The sequence below is a fragment of the Dipodomys spectabilis genome, unplaced genomic scaffold (genome assembly GCF_019054845.1).
Source record: "Dipodomys spectabilis isolate Male_0828 unplaced genomic scaffold, ASM1905484v1 ptg000104l, whole genome shotgun sequence".
NCBI classification, from domain to species: domain Eukaryota; kingdom Metazoa; phylum Chordata; class Mammalia; order Rodentia; family Heteromyidae; genus Dipodomys; species Dipodomys spectabilis.
In genome coordinates, this window is record NW_024870781.1 from 910,163 (window position 1) to 919,100 (window position 8,938).

An 8,938-nucleotide genomic window follows, 5' to 3' on the forward strand; every position below is an offset into this window, starting at 1 on the left:
AAAGGATATTAAATATTTTTACCATGCAGAAATGATCAATGATTGGGAAATGCATGTTTAACACACTGAAGGTGGCTTAGTGGTAGAGTGCTTGCCTTGCATGTATGAGGCCCTGGGTTCGATTCCTCAGCTATTCAGCTCAAGGCTAGCATTCTATACTCTGAGCGACAGTGCCACTTCCGGCTTTTTCTGCTTATGTGGTGCTGAGGAATTGAACCCATGGCCTCATGCATGCAAGGCAAGCACTCTACCACTGAGCCACCTTCCCAGCCCCTCTAGCCTGGATTTTGCAGGTTATCTGGGAGATGGAGTCTAGAGAACTTTCCTGCCTGAGCTGATCTCTAAACATGATCCTCTAGATCTCCACACCTGAGTACCTAGGATTATAAGCATGGGGAGTTATGGGAGGCTAGTCACTTGCAGGGTCGACCAACAACCACTCAACTCTGACTAGCACGATCATCCACAGTATTATCTCTTTTTCTTGGCAATCTCTTAGACCACACATGGAAAGCCTCATGTCATTAGATCGACAATGGAGAATGAAGAGTCTCCAAAGATAATCATCTGATCTAGATGATAAGAACAAGAAAAATTGTGGCATGAGCCACAGAAATCTGTGGTTTCTTTATTACACAACGTATTTATCCTGTCCTAACTGAATAGCTCCATGCCCATAATAACATTTTGGTCAACAATGAGCCATGTGTTAGGTGGTAGTCCTACATGATTACAACGAAACTGATATCATAGCTGTTGTCATATACACAACACACTCATGATGCATCCGTGGTGCTGGTGGTGTGACTACATCTGCTGTTACCAGGTATATAAAAGAACAGCATGAACAGTGATGTACAGTATAGAATAATGATGACTGTGTCACTTTTTATCATTATGTTAGAATGTATTCTTTTTTGTTGTTGGTGGTGGTGGTCATAGGGCTTGAATTTTGGGCCTGGGCGCTGTCCCTCAGCTCTTTATCTCAAGGCTAGCGCTCTATCACTTGAATCACAGTGACACTTGCAGTTTTCTGGTGGTTTATTGGAGATAAGAGTCTTACAGACTCTCCTGCCCATGATACTCTTATTGCCAATAAACTACTCAGAAAAAGCTGGAAGTGGAGCTGTGGCTCAAGTGGTAGAATGCTAGCTTTCAGAGAAAAGAAGCTCAGGGACAGAATTTAGGCCCCAGGACCAGTGGCGGCAGGGGTTGGGGGAGGCCGAGAGAAATAAGAGCAAGAATATGATAGACAAGCATTGTATGTACACATGAAGTGAAGACCATATAAACAATTTTTAAGTTTAAAAGGGAGGGATTAGAGAAAGAAGATAAGAAAGGGTAATGGTGAGTGAATATTAGCAAAGTACATTAATATAAATATGGAAATGTCATGATAAAAACCCTCACTTGTACAGTTAGTGTGTCCGGCAAAGCACAATGGAGTCTATATACTGTTCTCTGCAGCTTGCACACCTGGAAGAGCTTCCTTCCTTTATTCAGCTGTTTCTTCTATTTGCTGCACTTTCCTTCAATTCCCGTTGATGGCCTGACCATTTCCTACCTCTCTCCTCATCTTCTCCCTGATTTTCACTTTATTTCTAGGAATACCAGGCTGTTACTGGCTCCCTGTGTGTTCCCATCATTTCATGATTTACTCATTCTTTTTTTTATAAATATATATTTTTTATTGTAAAGATACTGTACAGAGGCTTTACGGTTACCTGAGTAAGGTAATGAGTACATTTCCTATGGAGCATTGTTACTTCTCCTTTGTTTTTCCCCTACCCTCCCTTCCGCCTCACCTCCCTATCTCCTCCCCACCCCCGCAAGTTGTAAAGTTAATTTCAACATAGTGTCTGGTACATCTCATTGTTACAATGGGTCAACCTGTATCCTTATTTCAGCATTTTGTGATTTCCCTTCCAATCCCCAAATTAGAAAGATGTATATACAAGATGCGGGGCACCGACATCAAATACAGTGAAAACGGGATATACCGTGAGGGAAGAACATACAAAAGAAACAAAAAAATCACATTGTACATTATAAATACACTAAAAAGAACAGCAAGAAAGATAAAACCTCTTGTGTCCCTATCTTGGGGTTCATTTCGCTTAGCATCATCTTATATGGTCATATGTACATAGCTTTTGATCTTTTCTGCTTGTCCTAGACATACACTAGTTATTGCAGATAAAGGAAACCATGGGGCCTTTGTTTCTTTGGGCCTGGCACACTTCACTTAATATAATTTTTCCAAGTCTTTCCATTTCCTAACAAATGGGATTGTGTCATTCTTTCTGATGGAGGTATAGGATTCCTATCTATCTATCTATCTATCTATCTATCTATCTATCTATCTATCTATCTATCTATTTATCTATCTATCTATCTATCTATCTATACCATATTTTCTTGAGCCATTCATCTACTGAGGGGCATCTGGGTTGGTTCCATATCTTAGCTTCTTAGCTATGGTGAATAATTCAACAATAAACAGCTGTAGTATGGCCTTGTTTGTGATCATTTGGGTAAATGCCCAAAAGTGGGATTGCTAGGTCATAGGGGAGCTCTATGTGGAGTCTTTTGAGGAACCTCCATACTACTTTCCAAAGTGATTGAACTAGTATACACTCCCATCACAATGCAGTAGGGTTCCCTTTTGGTCACATCCCCTCCAGTATCTGTTGTTATTACATTTCTTTTTTTGTACATTTTTTATTGTAAAAATACTGTACAGAGGGGTTACAGTTACATGAGCAAGGTAATGAGTACATTTCTTTCTTCCTTTTTTTTTATTGTGAAAATGCCGTACAGAGGGGTTACAATTACATGGGCAAGATAATGAGTACATTTCTTATCAAGCATTGTTACCTCCTCCTTTGTTTCCCCTTCCCATCTCTTCCCATTACCACCCCAACCTGATCCTCCCCCCCCCCCACCAGAGTTGTAAAGTTCGTTTTTTGACATAACGACTTGTACATCTCATTGTTGCAATGGGTCCACCTGTATTTAAAGAATCCCATAGACTCCACTCCCAAATTACTTAAGCTGATTCAAAACTTTGGCAAAGTAGCAGGGTACAAAATTAACCCTCAAAAATCAATGGCTTTTCTCTATGCCAACAATGAGAAAAGTGTGGCTGAGATTAGGAAAGCAACTCCATTCCTAATAGCCCCACAAAAAATAAAATACCTGGAATTAACTTAACCAAAGAAGTGAAGGACCTCTATGATGAAAACTTTAAAAACCTGAAAAAGGAAATCAAAACAGAATTTAGAAAGTGGCAAAAACTTCCGTGCTCCTAGATTGGAAAGATCAACATCGTGAAAATGGGAATACATTTCTTGATTATAGCCATTCTAACTGGGGTGAGGTGGAAGGAATCTCAATGCTGTTTTGATTTGCATTTCTTTTATGGCTAGAGAGGTTGAGCATTTCTTTCTTTTTTTTTTTTTTGGTCCAGTCGTGGGGCCTGAACTCTGGGCCTAGGCGCTGTCCCTCAGCTCTTCAGCTCAAGGCTAGCGCTCTACCACTTGAGCCACAGGGCCACTTCTGGCTTTTTTCTTTTTGCTTATGTGGTGCTGAGGAATCGAACCCAGGGCCTCAGGCATGCAAGGCAAGCGCTCTACCACTGAGCCACCTTCCAGCCCGAGCATTTCTTCATGTGTCTATTTGGTCATTCTTATTTCCTCTTCAGAGAAGTCTCCCTTTAAGTCTGTAGCCCCCTTCTTAATTGGGTGGTTGTTTCTTTGTGGATTTGTTGTTGGGGAATTTAAGTTTTTGAGTTCTAAATATATTTTAGATATGAAACCCTTATCTGTTGTATGGCTAGTGAAGATCTTCTCCCAATCCGTGGACTTTCTATTGATCTTGCTAGCTATGTCCTTTGCCATGCAGAAGCTCTGCCCTTTCATGCAATCCCATTTGTCCAAACTTTCTTTGATTTGTTGTGTTTCTGGGTCTCTATTAAGAAAATTTCGGCCTGTGCAAAGGAGCCCTAGAGTTTCTCCTATTCTTTCCTGTAATGTTTTCAGGGTGTCTGCTGTGACTTCAAGGTCTTTGATCCATTTGGAGTTGATTCTGGTGCAGGGTGATATATAAGGATCTAGCTTTAGTTTTCTACAGGTGATTAACCAATTTTGCCAGCACCATTTACTGAAAAGGCTGTCTTTCTTCCATTCTATTTTTTTAGCTCCCTTATCAAAGATTAAATGGCTATAGATCTGTGTGTTAATTTCTGGGTCTTCAGTTCTATTCCATTGATCCTCAGGTCTGTTCTTGTGCCAGTGCCAAGCTGTTTTGATTATTATGGCTTTGTAGTAGAGTTTGAAATTTGGTATTGATATTCCCCCAGCATTGTTCTTTCTGCTAAGGATTATTTTTGCTATTCGGGGTCTTTTATTGTTCCATATGAAGAATATTGTTTCATTGAAGAATGAGGCTGGGATATTGATAGGTATCACATTGAACTTGTAGATAGCCTTTGGCAGTTTTGCCATTTTCATGATGTTGATCCTCCCAAACCAGGAGCATGGGAGGTTTTTCCACTTCCTAAGTTCTGCTTTAATTTCCTTTTTCAGGTTTTTAATGTTTTCCTCATAAAGGTCCTCCACTTCTTTAGTTAACTTGTAGGTATTTTATGTTTTGTGGGGCTATTACAGAAGGAGTTGCTCTCCTGATTTCAGCCACATTCTTCTCATTATTGGCATACATAAAAGCCATTGATTTTTGGGGATTAATTTTATACCCTGCTACTTTGCCAAAATTTCAGATCTGCTTGAGTAACTTGGGAGTGGAGTCCATGGAGTTCTTTAAATATAGGATCATGTCATCTGCAAAGAGGGAGAGTTTTACTTCATCTTTCCCTATTTGGATCCCCTTTATGTTTGCATCTTGTTTTATCACTGTAGCTAGGCATTCTAATATTAAATTGAAGAGAAGTGGAGAGAGTGGACATCCTTGTCTCATTCCTAAGTTTAGAGGAAATGACTTTAGCTTTTTGCCATTAAGTATAATGCTGGCTATAGGTTTGTTATACACAGCCTTTATTATATTGAGGAATGTTCCATGGTTTCCCAGTTTTTCCAGAGCCTTCATCATAAAGGGATGTTGGATCTTGTCAAATGATTTTTCTGCATCTACTGAGATAATCATGTGGTTCATATCCTTGCTCTTGTGGATGTGGTGAATTACGTTAATTGATTTGTGTGTATTGAACCAGCTTTGCATCCCTGAAATGAATCCTGTTTGATCGTGGTGTATGATTTTTTTTGATGAATTGTTGAAGTCGATTGGCAAAGATTTTGTTGAGAAGTTTTGCATCAATATTCATCAAAGAAATGTGTCTATAGTTCTCTTTCTTTGATGAATCCCTGCCTGGTTTTGGGATGAGGGTTATGATGGCTTCATAGAAGGAGTTTGGTAGTGAACTTGCACTTTCAATTTCATTTAAGAGTTGGAGGAGTATTGGTGTGAGTTCTACTTTGAAGGCCTTGTAGAATTCAGCTGTAAATCCAGTCCTGGGCTTTTCTTGGGTGGGAGGGCTCTTATTGCTGTTTCTATTTCAGTGCTTGCTATGGATCTGTTAAGTTGGTTTAAATCATTTTGGTTTAATTTGGGCATGTCAATATTTGCTAAAATTCATCCATTTCTTCCAGATTCTCAAACTTATTAGCATAAAGGTTTGAGAAGTATTCCCTTATTATGTTCTGAATCTTGTTCCTCACTCCCTCCCTCTCCCCCCCCCCCCCCCCGTGGTGATGTTTCCATTCTTATCTTTGAGTTTGTTTATTTGGGTGTATTCTCTTTGTTTTGTTGATTCTTTTTATTTTTTTGGACTCTAATTCATTTAATTCTGATTTCATTTTAATTATTTGTTTCCATCTACTGGATTGGAGTTTCGCTTATTGCTCTTTTTCAAGGAGCGTCAGGTACCTTGTTAAATTGTTGGTTTCAGATCTCTGCAATTTGTTGATGTAGGAACTCAGCTATAAACTTACCTCTGAGTAATGCCTTTGCTGTGTCCCAGAGGAGCTGGTAATTTGTTTGTTCATTTTTGTATATATGATGAACACTTGAATTTCCTTTCTAATCTCTTCCATGACCTACTGGTGGTTCAACAGTGTGTTGTTCAGCTTCCATGTGTTAACAGGATTTTCTTTGGTGGCTTTTGGTGTTGAACTCTAATTTTATTGCCTTATAGTCTGAGAGAATGCAGGGCATAATTTCAATGTTTCTGAATTTGGAAAAATTTGCTTTGTGACCTAAAATATGGTGTACTTTGGAGAATGTTCCATGTGTTGATGAGAAAAATGTGTATTCTGATGCTGCTGAGTGAAATATTTGGTAGTTGTTAAGTCTCATTGATCTATGCAGTTGTTTAGATCTAAGTTTTCTCTGTTGAGTTTTTGCCAGGTTGAGCTATCCAGCAGGGATAGTGGTGTTAATGTCCCCAACAATTAATGTATTCGGATCTATGTGAGATTGAGATTTGAAAAGTAGTGTTTCTTGGATAATAGATATTTAGAATTGCAGTATCCTCCTGAAGGAAAGATCTCTTAATTAATATGTAATAAACTTTATTTCTTCTTGCTAATTTTAAGTTGAAGTCTATTTTATCTGATACTAGGATTGCAACTCCTGTCTGTTTATGGGGGCCATTTGTTTGGTAGATTTTCTTCCAGCCTTTCACTTTCAGTGGGCAAGTGTCTCATTAAGGCAGCATATAGAAGGATCTTGCCTTTTGATCCAACTAGACAGTCTATGTAACTTAACTGGAGAGTTAAGTCCATTAATATTGAGTTAGGACTGAGAGGTATTTGGTAATTCCTGCCATGTTATCTACCTTCTTGGGGGCTGTGCTAATTGGGTTCTTCCTATGATTCATTGATTCTGTTTGGGGGCTGTTTCTTGGCCTTTATTGTGCTCTTATTGATTTTCTATGTGTAGGACATCTTTAAGTATCTTTTGTAGGGCTGGTTTGGTGGAGATATATTGTTTCATTTTCTTTCTTTCTTTTTTTTTTGTCAGTTGTGGGGCTTGAACTCTGGGTTTGGGCACTGTCCCTCAGCTCTTCAGCTCAAGGCTTGTGCTCTACAACTTGAGCCACAGCACCACTTCCTATTTCAATTTTTCTTTGCTGTGGAAGTTTTTTATTTGTCCTTCTGTTATGAAGGAGAGTTTAGCTGGGTATATATTCTTGGTTGATAGTTGTTTGTCTTTAGGGAGTGGCATACATCATTCCAGGCTCTTCTTTATTGTTTTTGTTTCTCTTTTTTTCCTCTCTTTTTCTTTTCTTTTCTTTTCTTTTTTTTTTTTTGTCGGTCCTGGGGCTTGAACTCTGGGCCTAAGCATGGTCCATCAGCTCTTCAGCTCAAGGCGAGTGCTCTATCACTTGAGTCACAGCGCCACTTCCTTCCAGGCAATTCTTGCTTTCATTATCTCTGCTGAGAAATCTGAAGTTATTCTGATTGTTTTCCCTTTATAGGTGATTGATCTTTTCTCCATGACAGCTTTAAGGATCCTTTAAGGATCCTTAACTAATCCTGTGCAGATTACAATGTGACGGTGGGATGTCTTGTTTTGGTCTGGTCTATTTGAGCTTTCAACGGCTTCTTTTATCTGAATGAGCCTATCTTTTTTCATGTTTGGGAAGTTCTCTGCTAGGATCCTGTTAAATAAATTTCCTAGACATTTAACTTCTGTCTCTAGACCATAATCTACACCCATTAGCCTTAAATTAGGCCTTCTGATGGTATCTTCTAAATGTTGAATAGATCTATCATATTGCTTGGATTTGTCTTGAATAATTGTCTGTTCTTTCTCTATAATGTCTAAGGTGTCTTCAGTCCCAGAGATTCGATCTTCTGCATGGTCTAACCTACTGTCAAGACTTTCTACTTTGTTTTTTTTATTTCCTTTCCTTCTAATTGGTCAGATTTGGTGGTTTCAAATTCTTTATTGGAGCTTTTTTTAGATCTTGTATGGACCTCTTTACCTCCTTAATTTGGTTTTCAGTGTTCATTCTCAAATCCCTTAGTTGATTGGTTATAGTTTCATTGGACTCCCTTTCCTTCTGTTGAGCTTCATTCAGCATTCCCTTTGTGGCCTTCATAAGTTCCTCTAGCTTTCTGTTTGTGGATTCCATGAATGCCTCTATTAATCTTTGAAGAGCCTCCTCACACTCATGCAATTCCTCTTTCAATCTTTGATTAGACTCCTCATGCTCATGAAATTCCTGTATTAATCTTTGGTTAGCCTCATCATGCTCATGCATTTCCCTATCACACTCACACAGAGTCCTTTGCAAGCTTTCAATCTTTTCATTCAGCATGTTTACCAATAGTGTTTGTAGAGCACTGGATTATTCATTAACTGCTCTGTTGCCTGATTATCATGAATGGGAGTTGAGATACCTGGATTTGCCTTTTTTCTTGTGTTTCTCCATTTTTTTCTGTATGAAAGCAAAGCCAGTTCCACCCTAGAACACTATTTTAAGGCAAGCATCAACCAGAGCCCTGTAGTTGCACAGATTGATGTATTCAAAATGAGTACAGATACAATCTAGTTCAATTTAGTTCAACAACAAACAACTAGGGATCAATGGACTAAGAAAATCGAAGAAGGAGTCCACAGACCAGAAATTAATAGGTTTGGGGAGAATTGTGAGGAGAAAATAATATTAGAGGAATGTGGGGAGGGAAAGGGAGTGAGGGAATATAACCAAGACCTAAATGCAGAGAGAGGAAAAGGATAGAAGGAAAGGAAAAGAGAGATAAAGAAAAAGGGAAAAGGAAAAAATAAAAAATTTACAAATGAAACACTTAAAAATTTATGTAAGTATAAAGAAATAATACTACAATTAAAGGAGTTAAAGCTGAAGGTTTGTGACTTGAGTAATCAATATCTGAATAAAGTATGCACACAATGAAGG